The sequence below is a fragment of the Dromiciops gliroides genome, chromosome 3 (genome assembly GCF_019393635.1).
Source record: "Dromiciops gliroides isolate mDroGli1 chromosome 3, mDroGli1.pri, whole genome shotgun sequence".
Lineage (NCBI taxonomy): Eukaryota > Metazoa > Chordata > Mammalia > Microbiotheria > Microbiotheriidae > Dromiciops > Dromiciops gliroides.
Window position 1 is genome coordinate 447,731,228 of NC_057863.1, and position 27,961 is coordinate 447,759,188.

At 36.3% G+C, this 27,961-nt stretch overlaps 1 protein-coding gene across 8 annotated transcripts in view; it reads right to left on the reverse strand.

Moving 5' to 3' along the window:
- B3GALT1 (beta-1,3-galactosyltransferase 1) overlaps positions 1 to 27,961 on the reverse strand; it is a 697,560-nt gene that overhangs the window by 660,534 nt on the left and 9,065 nt on the right. The gene's annotated exons all lie outside the window — the stretch shown is intronic.

Below are 27,961 nucleotides of genomic sequence, written 5' to 3' on the forward strand. Positions count from 1 at the left end.
GGATATATGATAATAAATTTGAAAATATTAATAAGTAATCATGAAACAATGAGGAAATGCCTATAGTATAGCTATTGGTAATAGAAAGAGTTGGTTTATGTAGAATGAAAATAATTGAGCTAATACTGGAACTCAGTTTGTACCACCAGAAAGCTAAATATAATAATCAATATCTCTACTTTGCAGAACAATTTCATCTAGGAATTTAAAAATCACCCCCTAGCAGGCAGAGGTTTTGTCTCCAAACAATATTTAGGATATTTAATGCCTTTAACAAGTGGACATTTATTAAATGCTTTTAAATGTTGATATACTTACATTGGCTCACCAAGCATACTGTAAAACATCTATTTTGCCTAGTTTATTCCATAGGCCACATATAGAAATCATTTTAGAGTTGTACCTCCTAGACTCACGAAATGATCAGTACTTTTCTATTACCAAAGCCAGGAGAAAAAAAACCACTCCAAAGCATATGGCTTCTCAAAGTTTCCTCGCAGGAGGTAACATTATAATTCTAAAGCTTTAACATACTGTAAGGGCAGTTTCAGTATCTTATCTCCTATGATAATGCACAAGTGTTTATTAACTTTTTAATTACACTCTTTAAAAGGCTCAAGTGTAAATACAATAAAACATCATTAATGAAAGATTTTAAAACAGCTAACAGCAATAACGATAAAATATCTGAATAGAAACCAACCTAAAACAGCAATGCACAATATAGTTATTTCTGTATGAGTCTTTCTACTCCTGATAAAATGACAATTACTGCTAGAATTATTATCACTTTGCTAGATCGAAAGTTCATTGAAATCAAGGAACGGGTCAATTTCCATCACTAGAGAAAAATTATGTCTTGCATACTTTATTTTCTATTTTACTGGGACATAAATTTTTTGATGTAGGGGACTCCCAGTCAGGACACTCTCTGTAACTAAGCAGATTGTCATCTTTCTTGTAATTTATAGAATTGAGAGATTTGATTGGATCATGGAGAGCAGAAGTGAGTTATCCAGTCTCACAGAGTATGTGTCAGAGTCAGAAACTGAACATAGATCTTCTGACTCCAAGGTTGCCTTGTGTAATTATCCATACATAAGACTACACTGCATCTATTCTTGCACATAATAGATGTCTAGTAAATATCTGTTGAGATCAACTGAACTGTATTTCTTGACTCAAGAAGTAACTTATGGGGGCGGCTAGGTGGCACAGTGAATAAAGCACCGGCCCTGGATTCAGGAGTACCTGAGTTCAAATTCGGCCTCAGACACTTGACACTTACTAGCTGTATGACCCTGGGCAAGTCACTTAACCCCCATTGCCCCGCCAAAAAAAAAAAAAGTAAATTATGGGAACTTTTATAAAAAGAATCCAGGTCATTCCAATATCCATGTGGGAAACGAGTAACTCTAAATCAATGTTATGACCAATGTTAGGAAGCCCAGAGATATCACAGACAAATATGGAAGATATTTCCTCCAATCTGAAGGCCCCAATGAATCTCACTTTTTTGGAAAGGTCCTTAATTCCTGTTGCCTCCCCTTCATCTCCTATACATTGAGTTTTGAACATTGTTCCCTACTCAAAACCACTATTTTTGACTAAAACTAAGTACAGTATTCTAATAAGTATCCATTCAACAATATTTATAAATATGTGTAAAGGATGATTAGAAAAATGAGCATTTATAGATGATTTTAAGATTTCAGAAGTGTTTTCAAATGTTATCTCATTTGCCATTGTTATTCTCATTCAGCAGATGAGAATATTAAGGATGAGAGAAGTTTAGTAACCTGCTGTGGGTCCCAGAACTATGAAGTATTTAAGGAATGATTTGAATTCTAGTCTTCCTGATTCAAGTCCAGTTCTCTCTCCACTCTGCCAACTAACAGTCTGGGAGCTAAAACAAGAAATAAGACATGGAGTCTGTCCTCAAAAAACTTAAAATCTAAAAACCATTCCACCTGATACAAGTCTTTCCCCAAAGAAAAGGGCAGTCTCTATCTTGAATCGTACAGCTATCAAACCTGTCTTTACAGACAGGATGATGAGAAACATTCTTCAGGAATTATTTCCAGAAACTACATGAGGCAAATTGATAGAAGTGCTAAATTTATTTCTCCATAACCTTTCAAAAATGATCAAATTCAACACACTGTAAAATAGTATTTCCTATTAAAACAGGAAGTGCCATTTTCCTTTTATGGCACCCACCAAAAGAAAGGCTCATTTTTAATCATACTGGGATAAAACATCTCCTATCCAGTAAGTCTTAGATCCATAAACCCTTTTAATATTATTTAAAATTATATTCCACAGGCTCAGAGATATCTCTTTCCCAAATGAAATTTCCATGTAATTTTTCATTCAATATTAGTGCTCCCTCTTTTATTAAAAAGCTTATAAATAATAGATGCCACATATTTTGAACTTGTTAAATGTATTAAGTCATCCCTAAATGGTTTAATCGAATGGAATCTACTACATTTCATGGTTACATTAGACTAGGAACTATAAGCAAAGCTTCTCAGTGGCTTTTATCCATAACCTGGGAATTTGGGGTATAGTTATTTCCCTATTCTGCTGAGAGTAGAATCTTTCTTCCTTGGCTTATTTAGTAATGACTGGATAAATGCCCAACATGAAAGGCAAATGAAAACAAGAATAGCTCATATTTCACCTAAAGAAAAATAAGATGTTATAAAAGACATTTTTAGAAGGCATCACTTTTTTTCACTTACTTGCACCTTTATATTTAGAATGAGAGCAAATAGTAAAAAATGAAAAATCAAGGAAATGTAGGAAAATGGAGATGTCTAAAAACAGCCATTGTTTTCTCCTCATCTATCCCATCCCAACTTAAATAATGGTAATTGAAGCAATGCACAATTCAGCCCTATGCCCTGGGAAAACATAGCCCATAACTCTGCATAGATGAGAGAGAGAGAGAGAGAGAGAGAGAGAGAGAGAGAGAGAGAGAGAGATGTCAGTACCATATGTAGAAAAACTATTCTGATTTCCATATACATGGTTGTATACTTTATATATAGCTGTGCGTAGTAAAATATATGTACATATATGTACATATACAAATACAACCATATATATGTGTGTGTGTGTATATATATATACACACATATATATATATATATATACACACATATATGTGTATATATATATATATAAATATATATATGTGTGTGTGTATATATATTGTAACGATTGGAATGACACCACCTGCTGGAGACTTACTGTAGAAAAACTCCGCCATGAAAGAAAGGTCTTTGAGGGCAAGACCATGTGTCTTTTCTTTGGCATCAGGAAGTAATGTTTGCTGGTGGGAGGAAGGGGGAAGCCTGGCACTCTGACTCGTGCTCTTTCTTGGGGACTCTGGAGGAGAGGGGAGCTAGAAATGCGGTCTCCCTTTAATAGAAAGATGAATGTAGGCCTTTCTCTCTCTCTTTACCAAATTCTTATTCTCCTTAATAAATGCTTAAAAGCCTAACTCTTGCTAAAGCTTATAATTTATTGGTGACCACTCATTAGATAGTTTAGACAGACTAGTTAGAATTTTAGCCCTTAACAATACACATACACACATATGTGGAAATTACAATTTCTACATATGAGCTGAAAAGAAAAACATTTGTTTTATAATAAGAAAATGGTTATTAATAGGATATTTAATTTCAAAATTTAAGGAGAATAGATTTAATTACTTCCTTTCCTTTTCCCTGAATCATATATTTATTAAGTAAATGTGTGCTGTTTTCTCCTATTTTCTGCATATTAAAAATTAAAATGCAAGGGCTCAGCAATCTTTTTCAACCAATGACTTTATGCATGAATTTTTTCTCTTTTATTTTTACTTAGTTCAATGAATATTTTGTTTTACATATCCTTTTAAGATTTTTAAGATTACATTTCCATATTTGATTATCAGTATGAAACAATGATAATGTAAATAAAAGTACACCAATTGGGCTGACCCATATGAACTATTTTGACTATTTCTAAGTCATATAATATTTTTAGCATAGATTATTTTCTTGAAAATTTCTTAAGAAATTCCATTGTTTTCCTCAGTTAAGCAGAAACACTCAAAGAAAACACCCTTAGACCTGGAAATCTTACCCACAACCTAAAAACAATTTGCTAAACATTTTAAGTGGAAACATTACATGACAATAATTGCCCTTGTGTTACTTACTTTCTATTACCTTGATATGTTTTATTAATGTCTCATTGATGCTTTTTGTTTTTATGACACAATCACATGCAAATAAGACCCCAGCACTACAACCCTTCATTGTAACAAAGGAAAACAGGTCAGCTAAACCAAAATTAGACCAACAGCATATGCGACATTCAGTATCCATAATTCACCACTTTTTAACCATAAGATAAAATAAACATTTTATCATTCCTTTGGAACCAACCCATATTACATTTAATCTGCACTCAGATCTGTTTTAGTGCTGTTTCCATTTACATTATTAGTCTCTGAGTTGATTGTTATCCTAGTTCTGCTTTCTTCATTCTGCATCCATTCATGTCTTCATTTCTCTGAATTCCTCAAATATGTCAATTCTGATGCCACAAAACTTCTGCATATCTACTTTGAATAAGCTTATTATTACCACTCTCTTTTCTAGACACATATCCAATGAGAAGTTCATTTTCTAATACAGACAGGAATCCTACAACACAACCGAGAAAGTTTGTAAACCTTATGATGACAGGTATGGTGATGATGATGATGCAAAGTACAAATAAAACATAAAAAAAAAAAAACAAAAAAAATAAGCACCTTGGCTGTGGCAGAATCCTTGTAGAAACAAGGAGTAGTAGAAAGTATATCATTAGGGGGCAGCTAGGTGGCACAGTGGATAGAGCACTGGCTCTGGATTCAGGAGGACCCAACTTTAAATCTGGCCTCAGATACTTGACACTTATTAGCTGTGTGACCCCGGGCAAGTTACTCAACCCTCATTGCCCAAGCAAAAAAAAAAGAAAAAGAAAAAGAAAGTGTATCATCTCAGAGAAAGCTGAGGATACTTTGGTTAACCTGTACCAGGATGAACCTGGAAGTGAGCTTGAGTCATTGCAGTAGGTCTTTACATCCTCTGCATGGGTATCCTTTCCTGGAAAAATTATACCACATTATTGGATTCACCTCAGGCTACTCTTTTTTTTTTCCTTTTTTTTTTTTTTTTTTAGTGAGGCAATTGGGGTTAAGTGACTTGCCCAGGGTCACACAGCTAATAAGTGTTAAGTGTCTGAGGCCAGATTTTGAACTCAGGTACTCCTGAATCCAGGGCTGGTGCTTTATCCACTGTGCCACCTAGCTGCTCCTCTCAGGCTACTCTTAATGAATGTGTATACATTATAAGTGAATTGGGAGCTCCATTTTATGTCAAGAGTTCCAACACACTTGAAATCACAGGTTCCAGTACTGACACCAAATGCCTAAAGTTGTTCTATTTCATAAGAAAATAATCCACCTCAACTTAAAGCATATGTATGTTTGTGACTGCTTAAAAATATCCAAATGCTAGTCCTTTTCAAACTCAAAATGAGAAGAGAGATGTTTATTAAACAGTGGCAGTCTTTTATTTCATGCTAAACGTAAGGGCCAAAGTAGAGGTGCATTGTGTTTATTACTGCCTTTCACATGCAAAGGTAGTGCTGCTGATATGTGTTTCTACCCATATTTTAAAAAAATCTGGAAAGCAAATGTGATACCTATATTCAGGAATTTTCCTTCTAAGCTAGCTCCTTTTCTTAGCTGCAGGAAACTCTTTCTCCAGTACTTGGCCTGGAACTCGCTTCCTAGATCACATGCTGTAGTGATGTATTCTAGACACTAACAATCTCATTGAATGATTTGGGTATCTAAAAAATAAATTAGGCCTTTCAGTATGTTTGTGTGACTGTAATATGTATATATTTAGCCTGAAATTAGAGGAAAAGCATTACAGAGATTGATTGGATGGTGGGGAGTGGAGGAAAATCAAAATGTAAGAGTGAGGAAGGGCTGGAAGGTTAAGACAAACCTATCTGAAAAGTTTGATATCAGACTACAAACATGCATATTATAGAAATAATATCAAATTTCTAGAGATTAGCAATGATATCACTCTAAATATGCTCCTAATAGATATCCAGGACAGAATAAGGTTACCCTTCAATCTGTTCTTGATATTATTATTCATTACAAAGAGCCATAAAAACAAATATAAAGCAAGGGAAAAGAACACTTAATGCACACATTTTCTAAACACATTATCTGGCCAATCTGAGATTGTTTTTAAACTTGGCCTCCTTATTCACCAGCTATAAATATCAACTGTTCCAAGCTCTTTTTGAGAGCAGGGACCACATTTTTCACTTGGTCTCAACAGTAAAGAGAATGCTAAAGGCATTTAACAAACCTGACCATCCCTGCTACAGAAATGATGTGTAGTTCTGGCTCCTATACACTACCCTAGAGCTGGCCTCTCTGGCTCCAGTGTTGATTTTCTCAGAAAAGACTTTTCTCAGCTTCCAATAGCCAGGAATTCAGACACTAGGGAAGCAAGGCAATTCAGCAGGGGTACCTGGGGGAATGCTCAGGTAGCTCAGAGCATCCAGAATGAGAGCTAAAGGGAGGCTGTACCTATTAGTTTATATTCTAATGTTAATGAAAGGTTAATGAAAACCAATAAATGTTAAATGAAAATAATTTAAAAATTTTAATAAACTTGATTTAAAAAAAACAACCACTTTTCTTCTTCACATCATAGAGAAGCCTTAGAAACAAAGCTGTTATTTTTGTTGTTGTTGTCTTATTATCTATGTGACATTTGCCTAAGAAGGGCTAATTATAGAGAACCAAAAGATAAGGCTTTAAACTCACTAATTCATCTTCTAGAAATAATTGCTTAAGAGGAGCCTAGGTTATACTTAGGCTAGCTGTGGAAAATGAAATCAGTTCCCAAAACATTGAAAAATAAATTTTGCTAAATTAAATTAAGCTTCACCTGTTACTTTGGTGATAAATTGGTAGATTTTAAACACTAACAGCCAAAACAGAAACCTTTTGTTATAATTGAATATTAACAACAATGACCATTACTAATGGACCAATGTTAAAGGACTCTCACTAAGTCTTTTTTTTTTTTTTTTCAGGTCAATGAGGGTTAAGTGACTTGCACAGGGTCAGACAGCTAGCAAGTGTCAAGTGTCTGAAGTCAAATTTGAACTCAGGTCCTACTTGAATCCAGGGGCAGTGCTTTATGCACTGCACCACCTAGCTGCCCCCTATGCTCATTAAGTCTTTAGCAGAACCTCAGTACTGATTAGCGGTTTTTAAGAATGCAGTTAGAATTCAGTTTTGAATAGAAGTTGAATTTATTAAGAGGTAGAATATTTTACATTTCCAGTATAATGCATTCTCTTGTTGATATTTTTATTTAGTATCAGCTTTAGGATTTTGAAATTTGTTTAGAAATCAAAACTCATTTACATAACATTCAAAAAATAGCTTAATTCTGTGAGTTGAAAATTCAGATGAAAATTATAATGTCTTTTTTCTTTTTCCTTCTTTCTATCTTTCTTTCTTTCTTTCTATCTATCTTTCTTTCTTGTGAGGCAATTGGGACTTGCCTAGGATCACACAGCTAATAAGTGTCAAGTGTCTGAGGCTGGATTTGAACTCAGGTCCTCCTGACTCCAGGGCTGGTGCTCTATCCACTGAGCCACCTAGCTGCCCCAATAATGTCTTTCATACATGACTCATCTTTAAATGTAAGATATTTTTATTTTACAGAATATCAACAATTCTGGGTTGAAAGTGGGGAAGGGGTGGAGGTATCTGTCACATCCAACTCTGTCAAAAGATTGTAATTAAAACTTTTTTTGTGAGGAAAGCTAATCCCAAAGCTTTTAAGGGAAAAAAGTGAAAATGCAAAAAATAAACAAACCCATATATTTCACTAGATGATGACAAGTCAGTCTAAGTGAACTAGAACCAAGCAGTATGAGATGACAATAACACTGCTTTACCACTGTATACAGGGAAATTCAAGGCATATTTGGTTTTGTCATTTAAGAAACAGAAATCACCATTCCAATGGAGTGATAGTATATATAGTGTACTGAGGTTCTGTCCACACTATAGAATGTAAGTTCTTTGATTATAGTACCTATTTGTTTGTGTCTGTGTATCTCCTCCCATGCCTAATATAGTGCTTGGTACAAGGCAGATGCTTAATAAGTGTTTGTTGAACTGAAATGAAGTGTAACCCTATGATACAGTGGATAGAGTGGTAGAGTTAGGAAGACAAGTTCAAATCCTGCCTAATATATTTATTTGCTGTGTGACACTGGACAAGTCACAATCTCTGTTTGCTTCACCTTCCTCATCAGTAAAATGGCACCTACCTCATGTAAGTCTGTCTAAAATATCTAATAAGTGGTGGCCAATAAATTAGAAACTTTAGCAAGAGTTTAGACTTTTAAGCATTTATTAAGGAGAATAAGAATTTGGTGAAGAGAGAGAGAAAGAGGCCTAGATTCATCTGTCTACCAAAGGGAGAGCGCATTTTAGCTCCACTTTCCATGAGAGTCCAGACGAAAGAGAGAGAGCCACATCTCCTTCATCTCATAAGCCTTCTGTGAAACTGGCAACATCCCATCCACATGCACACACTTCTCCAAGCTAATTGTCTGGTAGCCTTGATAGACAGCACCCATGAGCAAATTTCACTTCCTGATGCCAAGGACCTGACCGCATGGCTTGCCCTCAGAGGCCTTCTCCTCATGGCAGAGCTTTCCTACAGTAGCTTTCCAGCAGGTGGCATCATTCCAATCGTTACACTACTAACAGCACCTACCAAAGTTGTTGTGAGGCTAAAATGAGTTAGTATTTGTAAAGTAAATTGCTGTTGTTCAGTTATTTCTTTCATGTCTAACTCTTCATGACACCATTTGGGGTTTTCTTGGAAAATATACTAAACAGGTTTTCCATTTCCTTATCCAGATTATTTTACAGATGAGGAAACTGAGGCAAACAAGGTTAAATGACTTGCTATGGATAACACAGCCAGTAAATATGTAAGGTCAAATTTGAACACAGGTCTTCCTGACTCCAGGCCTGGCACTCTATCCACTGTGCCACCTAGCTCTGTGTAAAGTACACTACAAACCTTAAAGCACTATATAAATGTTAGCTATGATGAGAAGGGTAATGATGATGCAACCTGCTGATGCACCTAATACTTTACAATGAAATAAGTAGAGACAATCCCACCAGCTGTGATACATCTCCTGGCATAGGCCCATTCAATTCTAGAGAAAAGAGAAGACAGACAGCATAGACACAATCATTTTCTTATCTTGTCTCAGTGGAATTCCACAAAAAAGAATGAAGATATCCTCTGACCATATTATTTGGCAATAGCTGTCTTTTAAAGAGGAGATTTAAAATTGGATACTAGAGCATTAAGCTCCCCTTTTAACTTTTTCCCTTATTTATCTCCCAGACTAGTAAATGGAAGAAACTTCTGATCTCTACTTAGAGCTTTTATTGTTTGGAAATTACAACGTGATGTTGATTAGAGGGATAGGAAAGTAGAAATACAAAACAAATAGTCTTAAGTCTAAGCTTAGTCTATATTCCATATAAAACTCACCAAAAAACCCAAGGCCACCTTTGAGGGGGAGAGCCATGTCAAGCATGTGTTGCTATGGCGAGCCGGGCAGAGTCCAACCTCTGTCAGCGTCTGTGTGTGTAGCACAGTCATTGGACAAGGAGAGCAGAAAAGAGATCTTACTTCCGTTCTCTCCTTGCCTTTTAAGCTCGCACCCCGGATGTGGAGTGCTTAGCAGCCAGACTGGCGTGTGCAGCCCATGCATGGCCGTCGGTCTCCTCCCCAAAAAAGGTGGCCTTGGGTTTTTTGGTGAGTTTTATACGGAATATAGACTAAGCTTAGACTTAAGACTATTTGTTTTGTATTTCTACTTTCCTATCCCTCTAATCAACATCACCTTGTAATTTCCAAACAATAAAAGTTCTAACTAGAGATCAGAAGTCTCTTCCATTTACTAGTCTGGGAGATAAATAAGGGACAGGTCAAAGAGGGGAGGTTAATGCTCTAGTATCCAATTTTAAATCTCACACCTGTATGTGCATACACAATACTATTATATCATAGACAATAGTATGATATTAAGAGGACAAGAAGCAACAGGTCATGTAATGCAGGGGAACCTCTACTTCATACTTTATGCAGAAAAAGATAACAAAAGATTGAATACAAGTCACACTTCTATAAAAATGAACATATTTTTAAATGAAGTGGAAGTGAGGTTAGTAACTAAAGACTATGATGAATGTTTTTGTAAAGAAAATAACTGCTCCCCTAAAGCAATGCTTTTTGAAAATTGGATTTTATATATGTGTAACCTAAGCTTGTCTGGGCATGCCCAGTTCATCTAATATGGAGGCACCCTTGAGGGGCCTTTGGAGCATGCTTAGATCGACTAACATGGAGGTCTCTGCCTATGCCACCACACGGGTGGAGATAGCCTCCTTTGATTAGATGCCTGTATCTTTTAAACTGGTGAGACTCAGCCAGTTACTCTTTTCTGCCATGTTTTTTTCTGCTGCTTTCTTTTTGGCTCCTCTAACCTGTGTGTTTCTTTGTGCTGTACATTCATTGAACTGCTGAGAGGGCCAGAACTTCCTTCCCTCTTTTTCCCAGGCTTGGAGAAATGGGACTTGAGGTGTTCATTTCTGTTTTGTGTTGTTTGTCCTCAGTTTCAGGTATCTGAGGTGATCCTCATGGAACTCAGGAGTTGGAGCTGGGAATGTAGACAGGATGGTACATCTGGTTAGTCTAGCATGGAACCAAGTCCTGAGAAGCCAGAGTACCTAGGTCTTGAACCTGGGTGGGATTTTAGACAAGGGACTCGTCCTGTGCTCTAAGACCCAAACCAAGCTTGGAAACTAATCCTCTTCCCCTTTTCCCTTCCTTGAGACCAAAGTGTTACAGAAAGAGCTGGGAGGTGGTATGGGGCAGGGAGGATGGGGTTATACCTTTTGTGTTAGGGGAGTAAGTTGGTATATTTGTGAGTATACCTTTTGAAGTAAATATTTCTGTCCAAAAGCTAATCTGTACTGGTTTAATGGAACTGGTATATAGGGGACCACCCCCTATAATTAAGGATACAACATCAGTGGGGGCTGGAACCATTTTTAGTGTCTAGATACTCTTTAAGCCCCTTAGGGATACCAGAGAACACTGGGAGTGAAATGTAACATACTTGGTCTTCAGGCAGTAGGAGCCAGACTAGTCTTTGTTACATCTGAATTATTTAAATCAGGACATACTTTTTTTTTTGCAGGGCAATGAGGGTTAAGTGACTTGCCCAGGGTCACACAGCTAGTAAGTGTCTGAGGCTGGATTTGAACTCAGGTTCTCCTGAATCCAGGGCCGGTGCTTTATCCACTGAGCCACCTAGCTGCCCCAGGATATACTTATAATAACAGAGAGCCCATGATAGCTTATACACTCATCTATTCACTCATTTCCTCCTGCTCTAGAGGGCTTTATAAAAATGATGTGTGTTTGAACTTGAACTGCTTTATTTCTTCTCCCCCCCCCAAGACTGGGTGAGTAGTGACAGGTAACAGAAAAGCATTCCTAATTTCTGCCATTTCTACTCCAGTTAAGGCATTTTATTAAAAAGAGTCATCCAAGTAATTAAGGGGCAAAAAATATTTGTACTTCCTTAAAAGTGAAATAGACATTTAAAAAACCAATTAGTTTATAAACTCTAATGCAATGGTTAGAACTGCCTGAAAAGCCTAGTTGCTATTGGGCACTGAGTAAAAAGGTGATGGAATTAGTGACATCTGCTGAAATCGGTCATGTTACCGAAGTATCAAGTCCAAAGAGGACCTTCTCTCTACCTGTGATTAATCAGTGGAGCTATCATTTACATTTATAAATGCTTACTAGTGGAACAACTTTTAAGTTCCGTGGAAATGACTTGATTATTAAATCAGTACTAGAGAGGAATTAACTCAATAAGGCAGTAACTGAGTCAATTAAATTAAATTCCACAAACATTTATTAAGTAGATACCTACTATGTAAAAAACCCTGTGTAATATACTGAGGGTTACAAAGATGAAAATGAAAATTCCCTGCCTCTGTAAGTTGAGAAAATGCTGCCCTCCCTTCCATGGGATGGCAAAGTATTCATCTGAGTATCAATAAGAAGCATGAAGAAGCTGAAACTTGCTAAAAGCAGCCAATTACTCTCTCCCTACTTTCCTACTTCTTAAAAAAGAACAGAATATATGTCAGGTCAGTGTGGTCACTCCTTTCATATCAATTAAACCATTTAGCTGGGTAGTGTTGTTCAGTTGTGTCTACCTCTTTGTGACCCTATTAGGGTTTTCTTGGCAAAAAAGATACTGAAGTGGTTTGCCTTTTTCTTCTCCAGCTCATTTTACAGATAAGAAAACTGAGGCAAAGAGGGTTGAGTGACTTGCCTAGGGTTACATAGCTAGGAAGTGTCTGATGCCTATTTCGACACAGGAAAATGAGTCTTCCAGACTTTAGGCCTGGCATTCCATCTACTGTGCCAACTAGCTGCCTTTAGCTGGGTAAATCTATTCAAAAACTCATCTCATTGATATACCTAGTAGATATAGGCATTTATATTTCAAAATGTGTAACTGTCAACTTTCCTAATTTTTTTCTTTTGAGAACAGTACTCCAGTGAAGATGTTTAGACAGTGAGTGGCATTAAATAAAGCTTCCAAACATACTGAGTTGGAGGCAAACATGTGCATTGCTGCTTCCTATTTTCTCTTTAGATAAAACATTTTATTTAAAGGTTTCAGCATATATTTAATTTGAAACATAAGAATTGTTACTTGGACAGCATCATGATGATTACAAATGAACATTTGCTGAGCACTCCACCTAGGGGTTTAGAGAAGATAATTTATAAGTATCCTCCCATGCAGGAGTTTGAGAAGGGGACATATTGAAGCTGTGTCATGGTAGCATAATAGGAATTAGAATTTGGAGTTTTAGAAGGTAACATTAGAATGTAGTCAAATTCACTACACAAATGAATTTTTGTAGACTATCATATAAAATGCACTTTGTTTATGGGAGAATTAAGGTGGCAAACTTGCAGGGTTAAATTAAAAATAAAGCCATTTTTTGTCTTAACATATAAATACATGAATACCAATTTATTATTCTGATTAAAACATTTCTGGATATTATAGATTTTGTACACTTTTGCAAAGCCTTTAAAACACATAATGAAAACAATACCTTCTAAAATATTAGCTAAATATAAACCCATAATTATAAATAATTTGTTAAGAAATAAACAACAGAAAATGTGCTTTGTCACTTCTCAAAATCAAAGCAATGAATGCCACATCGATGGATGACCTAATATTTTCACTACATTATTCATTGACCATCAAAAACAGAATAAATACTTGTTAAGGTTATAAGTGGTGACAGATAGTAGTCTAAGCTTAGTAAATAGCCAAGTTAAATTTATAGAGGCTAAAGAAATTATCTTCGAAACTGACTCATTCAAGGCAAAACTGTCCCTTAAGAGTCCACTGGAATTGCCCTCATTTTGAGATGACCAATTCCAGTCTGTTGTTGTTGTTGTAGTACCTTTAGTTCCACCCTGAAAGGAGGTACAAGCAAGGTTTGAGTGTTTGGGGGAAGGGGCCCCTTTACATTGTTACCTGTACACAAAAGACTGACCAATACAAAACCACTTGGTTCCAAAATGATTGACAAAATACTTGACAGGATTGTTGTAGGATTAGGACTTCCCTACCTTCTGAGCTATATCACCCTGATTGGACATGATCATGAAGAGATATAAAGGTCAAAACAATAGCATGTTATTCTTAGGAGATACTGGGCTAGAGAAAAATCAATCCTAATAAAGCTTCCAAACACACTGAGTTGAAAGCAAACATGCATTGCAGAGTTTAAAAAGTACTGGCTGAAGAGAGAAGGTGCTTTTCTGGCCAACAAAAAGGGAGAGAAAAGAAAGGTAAAATAAAATATGTGACTACAAGTGACCTGTGACTTTGACAGGATGTATAAGGGTCTTGTATTTCCTAATGGGAAGTATAAATCAAGGTGCATCTGTCAGGATCATACTGAGGTAGAAAACAATTGACTGACATACATATGACCAGAAGGCCACCTTCTGAAGAAAGGAGTTCCCAAGTGAGGAGATGTGACAGCTTAAATTATGCCAGGCTGAATGAAACTGCTGTCTTCCCTCCTATTTTATTCAGGTTAAGACAGGTAAAGTATGGATTTCTGGACCAATATCAAGTTGTCTGACAAAGTCTTTTCAGAATCATAGTAGACCTGTAGCCACATCAACCTGTTTATAAACCCCTACCTTAAATATGGTTTTTTATAGAGAAATTTAAATGATAATTATTGTTAAAATGGTTTAACTCAATTTCACAGACTTTGATTATTCTGCCCTGTTTAAAAATTGGACTTCCTGATTTGTACATTTGTAGAAAGAAGGGATGGGTTGCAGTTAATTGGAACCCAAGAATCATTAAGACAGCATAAAAGACAGGAAGCAAGGGGGGAAATACACACATGTGTGCGCGCACGTGTACACACACACACACACACACGCACACACATACACACTTTCCCTTCTGTTTTTCACTCTCACCTTTCTGTCTCTATGTCTCTCTTTCAGTTTTATTCTTTGAATCTCTCTATCTCTGTTTCTTCCTTTCTCTCTTTCTACCCAATTCTCATTGCTCTTAGTAGACACCAAAAGTAAGGGTGACCTAGAATGAAAGGAGAGAAATGAACAGAAAATGGCTTCTCCCCAAGCAGGAATAAGATAAGGTAAATTCAAGATATTGCTTCCAGTAATGCAATAGTAAAATATTACTATCTTAATATTTAAACACCTTGATTGATTTTTCACTGCTTAAATTAGATGTGATTGGCTGACATAATCTGGGCCAAAAGAGAGTTACTGAGTCAATTAAAGGAAGATTGCAGACATTTGGTGCTGAAGAGTTTTGACCTTTTTTTCTTTTGTTCTTTGTCCTACTTCAGGAAACACTTATTGACTTCCTACTATGTGAAAAGCCCAGTTAGAAAAATAAATAAGACTTCAATCTAGTGGCAGCGACAGACACATATACACATAACTTTAATATAAGAAATACAAGTGCTTGAGAAAGGTACTAAGCAATAAGGATTCAAAAAAATCATTTTTTTTAGTGAGGCAATTGGGGTTACGTGACTTGCCCAAGGTCACACAGCTAGTAAATGTTAAGTATCTGAGGTTGGATTTGAACTCAGGTACTCCTGATTCCAGGGTTGGTACTCCATCCACTGTGCCACCTATCTGCCCCCCCAAAATCATTTCTGAAAGTGAGATATATGGTAAGGTTTCATGAAGAAAGTTGCATTTGGGTTGTATCTATGGTTTATATATTTTTCTAAGTGAACCAAATAATCTGTAATTATAAATAATTTATTCTCTCTATAAATGTGTATATATACCCATATGTATATATGTATGTATGTATGTGTATGCACACACACCTGTAGTTTTCTGTATTTGTCATTTTTCAGTGGTTAGGGTAGATAGATTTTGACTTACTTGATGATCAATGGGAGGTTATTTTGTTCCATAAAAGGCAATCTAATGTTCCCTCCAAATGCCAATCAGTAAAAAAGAAAAGAGAAAAGGAGCTTCTTTCTATCCTTCTTTCTCTAGCTCTTTCTCTCTGTCCCTTTCCATTTGCCTTGTTTCTCTTTTTCTCTCTCTGTCTCTGTCTCTCTGTCTCTATCTCTCTTACACACACACACACACACACACACACACACACACACACACACACACACACCATTCAGCATATGCTCTAACTCCGGCCTCTCATCATCCAAGGATTATAGAACTGTGAGGTTATCACAGCAAAGAAATACTAGTTATAACTCCTGTGATTAAGTATAGCTCAATCAGGGGAAATTAATCATGATTTGAACTTAAACATATAATATGATATGTGCCTAAAGAGTGACATCATGTTTCTTAAAAACAACAAGGTGGACGCATCTTGTGTACATGAGGATATTCCCAGTGAGGACCTTCCCCACCTCACTTCATACAACTGTCCTTAAGTGGAAGAGACTTGATTTTCATTTGTTGGTTTCCTTCCATGCATTAGATCCTTTAGATAGATAAAATAGGGAGATAAAAGAGATAGATAAAAGGCTCTCCATAAGGGTAAAGTGGTTTTGCCAGTATCAAAGGTAAAGCAGACAGAAAGTGCTATATAGATGGTTGCATGCATTTAATAAAAATTGAAGTAGGAGATGATATAGTAGAAAATGACAAAACAAAAATATTTCCTTTCCCCTTTACCATCATTTCTAGGATCATAGATTTGGAGTAGGAAGGGATCTTAGAGGTCATCCAGTCTACCTTCCCCTACCCCCATTGTACAGATGAGAAACCAAATTTCAAAGAGATGAAATGGATTGCCCAAAGTTATACAGATAGCACATTATTTAAACATCAGATTTTTCCAAATCTATGACACAGCTAGGTGGTACAGTGGACACAGTGCTGGGCCTAGAGTCAGGAAGACTCAGGTTTGTGAGTTCAACTCTGACCTTAGGCACTTATTAGCAATGTGACCCTGGATAAGTCACTTAACCTTGTTTGCCTCAGTTTCTCAGCTGTAAAATTAGCTGAAGATGGAAATGGTACACTACTACAGTATCCAAATAGGGTCATGAAGAGTTAGACATGACTAAAAATGACTCAACAACAACAAATGATGTGTGTGAGACTTTTCTTAAAATTTGCCTCTGTGTGTGTGTGTATTTATATATATATATATATATATATATATATATATATATACATATATGTGTGTGTGTGTGTGTGTGTGCATGCATATAGTTATACACATTTATGTATATACTGTTCTTGTTCTGTCTATCTCTGTTGTATCTATCTTCTATCCATTCATTCATCTATCTATCTGAATTATGGAACACCACAACCTCTAAAAAATAAAAAAAAATGCAGATTACCCAAAGAGCAATGAAGATACATATAGTAGATATAAGTAGGCTGCAGCATATGGTTAACAGGCACTTGGACACAAAAAATGATGTAAAAGATATTCAGGAAACATCACAGGAAAAAGAAGTAAATGGGCCATGTAGCAAGATTAAAGGATGAGAGATGGACAGCCCAGGTGCTGCACTGATACTTGTAGATTTTTTTTAACCTAGAAGAAGGCTTTCAGTCACTTAGGTAAATTATAGATTTATAGAAGGACATGAACCAGAATCAAATAGGATGAAGAAGTATCAACGGCTGCATTCCACACCATTGATGGAAGTGTTCTCAATTAGGAGATCATGAATCCATTGAAGCAATGAGGCAGGTATAAGCATGACATGTACGTTATGTCAAAAAAAGAGTATCCAGAGTATATTCCTTTAGGTATTAGTTTCCTTACTTTCTTGGGCCAAAATCCTTTACTGAAGACTCTATAAACATTACTGAGGACCCAGACCCAAAATGTTAGTCCTCTTTGACCCTCACTTCTGTATTATTCTTGTAACTGATCATTTACCTTTTATCCTGTTGATTCTTCTTTGGAAGTCTCTCTCATGCCCGTATGTTTCTACTGCGTGTCCTAGATGCTTACCAGATATGACTCGCATAATCTCTGGATTCCTTCAAGACTCAGGTTAAATCCCACTTTCTGCAGGAGGACTTTTTTTGATCTGAAACAGCTGCTTATCTCTCATGTTTACCTTTTCCTAGCCATGATCACTGCAACAACTCTAGTTCACAACTCTAGATCACATTCCTTAAATTTAGAAAGCCTCCTAAGCCATCGTTTTGTTTTGTTTTGTTTCCCGCAAGTTTCTTACCTTGCTATGTATCTAGTAGGTGAAGAGAGAATCCTTAACTTGAAATTTTCAAGGCTCCATTTAAGGGACATTTTTTAAAGGAAGGATTTTCTGAATGCCATGAGTTGTTTCTTTTCTCTCCTTTCTCAGATTTTCCTGGTTTCCCATTGCTTTTGTATTTACAAGGTTCTATCACACTAGTAGAATGTAAGCTTATTCAGGGCAAAGACATTTTATTTTTGTCTTTGTACCCCCAGTACAGATGCATGCTTGCTGCTCATTAGTTACTTCATGGATATTTGTGAATGTTATTGAATTGATCTCCCCTGTGGAAGAGTTAAAAAAACCAAACTCTAATTCTGGAATCAGAAAACTAGTATTCCAATCCTGCCTATGACACATACTAGCTATGTCACCCTGATCAAGTCATTTATAGCTATAATTATTATCAATGGTAATAACAATTTTACTTTACATAGTGCTTTTAAGGTGTGCAACACACTTCATAACTATTGTATCAGTTTATCTTCCCAACAACCCTGAGATGCAGGTTCTATTATTATTCCCATTTTACATATAGGTAAACTGAGGTAGACAAAAGTTAAGTGATTTGCTTGGGGTCATACAGCCAGTAAATATCCACCGTGATACCCAGATATCTCAATAGCAACAAAAGCTACAATAATACTCATATTATCTTGTTTGAGCCTAACGCACAACTCTTCAAAGTATGTAGTCTAACTATTACTACTTTTTCAGGCCTTTCACCTTGTTCTGACTTCATTTTCCTTTCTTTTCAATCCCAACTCTACAGTGAACAAATATAAGTCCACACTCTCATCTGTTTCTTAGTCCTATCACACCTTAAGCATAGCAAAGCCCCAATCTCACATTATTCCCACCACCCTTCACACTGTTCCTACCCATGTGCTATTGAATAAAGACAAAACAAGTCATAAAACTATGCTAACTGGGTCCACTGCAAGTTTATGTGTTTGACTTCAACTAGGTCTTCACCGCAGCAAGGCAATCCTTTTAGTCCGCTTTAATCAATTCCCTATTTCTCTCCCTACAAAAATTATTCCATGGTGTTTCTTCTTCCCCTGTCAAGTTAGTTAAGGACCATGTCTTTTACTTCACTGAGAAAATGGAGGCTATTCAACATGAATTGCCTCCTTTGCCTTTCATTTCAAAATCCTTAACATCATTCCCATTCTTTCCTTTTATCCTCCAGTCTTTGATAATAAAGTGGCCCTTCTTGCTTGTTCTAATTTTCTCCTATTTTCTCCAGCAGATTGCCCCCTCAGTAACCCCCTCTTTCCTAATCTTCAATTTCCCCCTTTTTATTGGTTCCTTCTTATTGTAGCCTTCAAACAAGCTCATCACCTCAATCCAATGTCCATTAGTCCCAGTCATCCTCTAAATCTATTTTCCTTTCTCCTCTTAACATTCCTAGCCAAAATCTTAGAAGAAATTGACTCTATTTCCTCTCTTACTCTTCTCATTCAACTGAAACTACTCTCCAAAGTTTGCAACAATGTCTTAATTACTCAATTTGATGGTATTTTTCCCCCCATTTCTCTATTGCTGATGTGTTGATCACCCTTTCCTCCTGCATATGCTTTTCTTTCTGGACTTTATTAACACTAAATTCCACGTCCACCTCCTACCTGCCTGTCTCAGTCTCCTTTGTTGGCTTATTCCATATTCTGTTCCAGACATGAGTATTCTCCAAGGCTTCGTCTTTATTCCTAGTTGTGCTTCCTCCCTCTCTTTCTCTCTTTCCTCTCACTCTGTTCCTATGTACTTATCATATGCTCTCTTGATTTATAGGTATTTAAAAAGATGCCTTCTCTTCCTAAAGGACTATGAGCTACTTGAGGCCAAGGACTCTACATTCTTTTTGACCTTTGCATCCCTAACATAGCACAGTGTGACACATATACTAAGTATTCAATAAATGTTTTTTTCTTTTTTTGAGGAGGTACATGAAAAATAAATCCAAATTTGAATAAGAAGTCGAATTAATTAATGCCTAACCCCTTTACTCTGAGAATTTGAAAAATTAAAACATTTGCCCAACTCTCATTAAATTAGCCATCAGTTTTTCATGTTCTAAAATATTCACAAAAGTTTTGTGTTTGTATGTATTTTGTTTTTGCAGTGGAATTCTATTTGATATTATAAGTTAAAGAGAGCTTATGGATATTATTGGTTTCAACAGCATGAGAGAACACAGACACTGAGCCTTCTCAGAATTATTAGATGAGATGTTATTAGCAGACAGCATAAATCATTTTCATAGGCATTTGGACACAGCAAGACTGTCTATGAGAATATATACATGGATATGCAGAATACAGTGTAGCTGCTTGGGAAACAAAAACAAAACCGTTGTGTACAGGAACAAAAATAAGATGAAGAATTGAATATGTAACCTGCGGGGAAATCAGTCTCTCAATTCTGTTTTTCCCAGAAATTATTTTCCTTCGCTCACTTTCAGAAATTCCACACTATTGTTATATATTTTGCTGATGATAATATAGTAATTTAGCTTTATGCTAGTATTCATTATATAAAAAGTTACTTAAAAGACAGAAAAAAATAACTAGTAGAAGACTAATTGCATAGTAAGGGCATAGTGCTAAATCAAATATTTTGCTCTGGAGACAGTTCAGATTATTACACTATTTCATTACCACAGAAAGATGTATCTTCAAATGGAATGGCATTGACTTTTAATATTCTCTGTTACAATTATGCCAGATTTTCTTTGTTCGTGAGGTTGAGATTATGTCCTTGGTATGGGCAATAATTAAATTGTTTTAAATACAATGTTAATATAATCTAATAGAATGAATCACATGGTTCTGTTTCATTTAAAAACATCTTCCATGTTAGGTGTTAGACTGTTATGTAATTCAGGTTTACAATCGGTAAATCTGTTTGATTATAAATAAGACTCTGAATCTGACAGCACACAGCTGGCCTAACACTGTTTTGCTACTAGAGGATTAGATTTTTAAAAATTGAAAACCTCAGCAAACAGAAGTTAATTATTAAATTCCCGAATTCTACCATCACTGGATTTGGGTTTTATGGCATTTTCATAATTTCATATGTACAAAAAGAAATGGACATGATAAATCTTTGCCTTTCTAGGGAGAGAAGACTGATCACATACTATAAATGCTAATATCCAATCTGATAAAACAGAATAGGCTTAACCCCCAGTATGTTGAATAATAATCATCTAAGAAAAGGAAATACTGGACTACATATATTTCTAAAGTTATCTTTGCTTTCAAGTTATGAGACCATCAGGATGCTACTGTCATCAAGACATAAAAGCCTCAAATAACAAAAACACAATACCCAACAACTTTCTTTGATTTGAAGTTGAATTTTTTCCCCATTAATTATTGTATTACAAATTCAAAGGAAGTCTTATTGACTGAGACTGATACTTAACTATTCAATGGGCCAGGCTTCTAGATTCTCTCTTTTATCATTCCTGCCTTCTGGCTTCTCTGGTTTTCTTCAAGATGCAACTAAAATCCCACCTTCTACAGGAAACCTTTTCCAAATTCTCTTGAATTCTATTCCTTCCTTCTATTGACTATCTCCAATTTATCCTGCATGCATCTTGTCTGTACATAGTTGTTTACATCATGTCACTTGTAGTAGAATGGGTGCTTCTTGAAAACAGGAACTATTTATTGCATTATCCTTATAACATTGCACAGAGTTGGCCACATAGCAGATACTTAATAAATGTTTATTGATTGAGTGAATGTACAACTATGAACATATAAAAATTAAAAATAGATTATGAGTGACATAGCAAATGGATATGACAGTAAACTTATTATTTTAGCAGAGACTGAAAAATCCAATGCCTGATTTTCCTTTTATTCCTTTTCTCTCTTCTGTCCATTATCCTGAAGAAACTGTATCTAAGCTAGAAGTTACTATGTATAAAGAATTCAGTCACTCATCTTTGCTACTTTGTTAGTAAGAATTAATGGGACAGGATATTGACATGCTGGATAAAATGAAAGGATGAATTTCTTCTCATTTTCATATAACTATGCCATACCTGTCTTCTAATTCCATAGATAATTAAAAGTTCTCTATAACTTAAAAACAAACCAACATGTAATCCATGTCTTAAAGATTTTAGATGTAGGAAAATTAGAATAAAGGGTTTACTTGTCTCCAGGGTTTTGGTGAGGAGGAGCTGCTTCTCAGGTACCTGAAGCCTTGGTTTAAGGAGAGATGCCAAGGGAGAAAAAGCCATAACTTTGAGTTCCTTCATTGGTAAGGTGAGTAGTGGAAACAGTGTGACAGAAATACCTACAGCAAAGTTTCTGAGGAAAATGGGCTACGAAATCACTGGTTTTATTCCACTTTCCCTTGGGAGCCCTAGGAACCCATAAAGAGGAAGACATTGGGGAAGTAATCTCCTTAGAGATCCACTCAAGATCTATTAGTTTTGGGACTCGCTACAATAACATTTCTGTGTGTGTGTGGGGGGGGGTTTGGCCAGTGGAGGAAGAAAGAGCAAAATCCACTACTTCAAAAAATCAGATATCACACTTATTTTCCTAGTGAATTCTCTTGAAGGCAATAGGTACAGAAGTTTTCTTTCATGGCTTGGATTCCTCCTGCTTTTCCATTCTTATATTTTATTTCTCTTCACATAAGTTATGATTTAGTCATACCAGTCTACTTACTGTTCCTTGCCTACAATACTCTTTACTGCATGACTTTTCACAGTGTGTCTGCAAGCCTCTCATGCTTTCCCTCTTACCTAAACTTTTTCAATCCATGTTTTGTTGTTTCTTTTAACTCAGTTCAAACTCCATCTTCTGCAGGAGACCTTTCGTGGACCCTCATCCCTCCCCAGCTGCTTTGTACAGATCATGTATACGTATACATATTCCTATATGTATGTACATGTGTCTCCTGCATTAGAATATAAGCTCTGACAAGGGAAAGCCTTTTTTTAAATCTTTGTTTGTATCCCCAGAACTTAGCACAAGTGCATGGCATATAGTAAGCGCTTAATAAATGTTTGCTGATTAATTTATTGCCAGTTTGTCAAAGCCAGAATAGGGACCATTGCTCAGGATAGACAGGGATGATCACAGGTGAGTAAAAGAAATGACAAATTTTCTATCCCTATTTTGTTTCTTTTACAAAGAGAGTGGTGGTGAGGCTGTGAATATGCAGAGAACAAAGCACTAAAACAAACTTTAAATCCAGGACATTTGAATAGATGCTAAGAAAACACCTTTCTTCTATCAATTTCTTTAAGTCACCTGGCCTGGATGACAAGTCAAACTTGCTGATTTCTGAACAAATATGAAGTTGGGAGAAGTGGCACAGCACTAGAAAAAAATAAAACATCCCAATTTTGAACAGAAGAGGATGTGTGCCTATTTCAAAATATTGGTCAACAAAAGTCCTTTAATTCCTGAATTATAGAATGTATTGTTAAAGGGGTGGTTTGTAAGAACTTGGAAAGGAAAGTGTCAATCAAGAAGACTAAACATAGGGTAAACAACAGGTCATGCCAGACATCTCCTTTTCTTCTTTAACAGAATTATCATAATGATAGATCAAGAAAATATCTTGATGTCTCAAATGTATGCGTGGAACTCAATAAGGTATCTGATGAAGTTTCTATCGTTCTTGGGTATACAATAGATATAGTCTAAAGAAGAGCTACTCTGGTTATGTTTCAGAAATGCTTGAATAACTGAACCCCCAAATTAGTGGTGAATGCATTGATGTTAACCTAAAGGGAAATATCTGGAGGGAGATCTCTGGTAGTAGGCCTTAGGCATCTATTCTTGTGCCTGTTCTGTTTAATACTCTTATGAACTTTGATGAAGGCATACATTGATCTGCTTTTCCAATTTGCAAATGATTGATGAGAAGGGTAGCATATTGGATGGTAAAATAAGGATCCAAAAGGATCTGGATAGTCTACAAAAATGAATAAACTATAATATGGAATATAAAAGGACAAACCGTACAATACTACATTTGAATTAAATCATCTGCACAACTTCTCTGTAGGAAAAACATGGGTAGGCAATGATTTTATTGTGGGGGAAAAAAGAAATGGGAATTTTTAGCAAAGTGCATGTTTAAAATGAGCCACATGCCATGGCAGTCAAAAAAGTTATTGTGACCTTAAAACTCATTGATGGACATGGAGTATTCTGCTTTGCATGTGTGTGTGTGTGTGGGGGGGTTACATCTGGAATATTGTGTTCCATTACGGGCACCATGTTTTTAGAACAATGACAAAATGGAACGTGTCTAAGAGAAGTAAAATAATTATTTATTACTAAAAGAGCAGTTTTCTATTAGAGTTAAATATGCCCAGAAGTCATAGACTAAATCCAGTTACAATACAGTTACTAAAATCAGTTACAAGAAGCCCACCAGGGCCACCATCCACTTTCTTCTCAACTATTTCCCTTTTTAATATGTGAAAACTCTTTGTTGATAATAATTTTTCTCCTGGAGGACTTCACAGTGATTTGGTTCCCTATCCCATGGAATACTTATCATGTATGGTTGTGTATTATAATTAACTTTATGTGTCTGATTTCCTACTGGATTATAAGTGCTATGAGGACAGAAATTGTTTTTTCTAAACTATGTATTGCCCTCACTCTCTAATGCAATGCTTTGCATATAGTAAATTCTTAATGACTGTCTGTTGAATTAAGTGATGATAATCTAAAGGATCAAGAAAAACTATCCTCTGGAAATCTATCTTCATACAACAGAGCAACAAGTTTTCCTGAAATATAAACTCTGCTTCAATACACTTAGTTGCATGACAGAGAACGAGACAGAGAGAGAGACAGAGACAGACAGACAGAAGCAGTGACAGAGAAAGACAGAGATAGAGAGAGACAGACAGACAGAGGCAGGGACAGAGATAGACAGAGAAAGAGAGAAAAAGATACCCACAGAGACAGAAACTAGAGACAGGGACAAGGACAGAAACTGGTACAGAGAGACAGACAGACAGACAGACACACACACACACACACACACACACACACATACACAGAGACCAGAGACAGTGACAGGAACAAAGACGGGCACAGAGAGACAGAAACACACACAGAGAGACAGACAGACAGACAGACACACACACACACACACACACACACACACACACACACACACATACACAGAGACCAGAGACAGTGACAGGAACAAAGACGGGCACAGAGAGACAGAAACACACACAGAGAGACAGACAGACAGACAGACAGAGAGAGGGGGGTGGTAGAGGTAGAGGAGGAGTTCTAACCTTTTAGCTACAGAGGTTTTTTCCCCATATATGAAATGAAGTGTAGTTTTCTGTTCGTTGTAGTCTAATTTTAAAGAGCATTTAAATCTTAAGGACCAATAAAGACAGACAAGATTTTAACTTGCTAATTTTCAATATGTAATACTGCCTAGAGTTAAATTTGATGTAATACAAATTAAATGTATGACGAATGAAATCTAATACAATTTTCATTCTACCCCAACCAGAATTCATTGTTTTTATTCCAGAAAAAAAAGGAAAGAAAAATAAGTTTTTCACTCATGCTATTTATGCTTAGGATGTCAGCATAATTTGATTGTAATCCAAAAGAACTCTGAAAAGTGAACCAAGAGGGCAAAAAGCCAAATCATTCTTGATATGTTTTAGCTAAGCACTGAAAGTATAATATAATAGAATGGCTCACTTTCTTTAAAAATGATCATAGCCTTCTTATAGGCATACTAGTCATGTATTTCACTTGTGTCTACAATAGATATAGGCTAAAGGACAACTACTGTGGTTTTGTTTCAGAAATGCTTGAATAACTGAATCCCCAGGTTAGCGAGGAATGCACTGATTCTTGACTTATTGTTATGTGAGTTCAGTTGGAAATTTTAGGTAATACCCTAATGATTCCTGAGGATAATTCGAAATATAAAATATCCCAAAAGTCTTATTGTGGTTTTAAGTTTTAGTAGCTTAAAAATCATACCTAGACTTTTGAAGCTGTTTTAAGTTGGAGTTGTTGTTGGTCCTTCAGGAAGAGGACCATAAATTCTGGAGGTGATGTCATGACTTGCAGTGAATTGGATGTAAGTGAGGATGGGCTGTGAAAAGTGTGCAAAGAACCTCACTCTCTCCTCCAGAGCCCTCTGGGCCCAGTGGAAAGATACAATCAGGATTACCTGAGTTGACCAGGAAGGAGTGAGAGACCTTGGCCTAGTTAAGGCTTTTACCAGGTCTTAGTTTGCCTGAGGCAACAGCCATTTCATGATTAAGGTTAGATAAGAAATGGGACAAAGAATAGGTGCTTTTACCTAGACTATGATAGTGTAAGGATTGGAATAATGCCACCTGCTGGAGACTTACTGTAGAAGAGTTCTGCCCATGAAGCGAAGGTCTTTGAGGGCAAGACCAGGAGTCTTTTCTTTGGCGTCAGGAAGTGACGCAGGCTAGTGGGAGGAGGAAGGAAGAGACTGGCGCTCGCTCTGAGACTCTTTCCTCAGGACTCTGGTGGAGAAGGGAGCTAGAAATGCACTCTCCCTTTAATAGATAGAAATCTAGGCCTTTCTCTCTCTATCAAATTCTTATTCTCCTTAATAAATGCTTAAAAGTCTAACTCTTGCTAAAGCTTATAATTTATTGGCGAGCACTCATTAGATATTTTAGACAGTTTAGCTAGAATTTTAGCCCTTAACAATAGATAGATAGATAGATAGATAGATAGATAGATAGATAGATAGATAGATAGATAGATAGACAGACAGATAGACCAACCCTCAGGGTTTCTGGCCAAAACAGAAACAATTGCTATTTATATTAAGAGGCCAAACAATGGCCAATGAATCTTGAGCTGGGCACTATTGTTAACCAGTCAATGAGAACCAGAGTGATTTGGGGTTAAGGTGTGGTACTTAAAAAAAAAAAAGGTGCAAGCAGAGAAACACTGAAGGCACACATTTGTAATCCCCTGTGCTGGGAAGCTAAAGCTGGTGGGTTGCTTGAGTTACAGTGAATTAAAGCCATTTTGGTGTCCACACTAAAAGGAACCGATATGGTAAGGCCTTTCAAAGGAAGGATGAGCTGGTCCAAGTCAGAAACAGAAGTTAAAACTTGTAAAACAATGAATGGTGGAGGCAAAGTGTATGAAAGGGGAAAGGGGGGAAGAAAGAAGAGAGAAGAGAGAGAAGAGAAAAGACTGGGGGGGGTGTTTTACAACACCCCCCCCCCAGCATATTTGTTTTGAATTTTTGCCAAGTAGTGTGGGGAAAAGTTTTTCTTGGGTTTTTTTTTCCCTGTTTTATCCATCTGAGACTGACCCAATGTTCAAATACTTCACAAAGAAAAGAAATTAAAACAGTTCTTCTGACACAATGAAACATATTTGTCATGCTAAAAATAGATTGCAGGGTACATAATTATGACAGACTGACACAATGAGAAAAGAATGGTTTTTCTATTAAAATGATAGCAACTGGGGGCAGCTAGATGGCACAGTGGTTAAAGCGCTGGCCCTGGATTCAGGAGTACCTGAGTTCAAATCCAGCCTCAGACACTTAACACTTACTAGCTGTGTGACCCTGGGCAAGTCACTTAACCCCCATTGCCCTGCAAAAACAAAACAAAAAACAAAACAAAACAAAAAAAATGATAGCAACTGACATTTATATATCAATTTCATGTTCCAATATGCGTTATATGTATTATCTCATCTGAGTCTTAAAACAACCCACTGAGATAGTTACTACAAGAATGACCACTTCCATTGAAGAAATGAAGAATGTAAGACTCTGAGTAGTTAAATGATGTGCCCATAATCACATAGTATATGTGGAAGGAGGCATGTCCATGTCTAATATTGTACTCATTTAAAGGAGACAAATATTAAATGAGCAGGCTAACAAACATCATTAGATGGT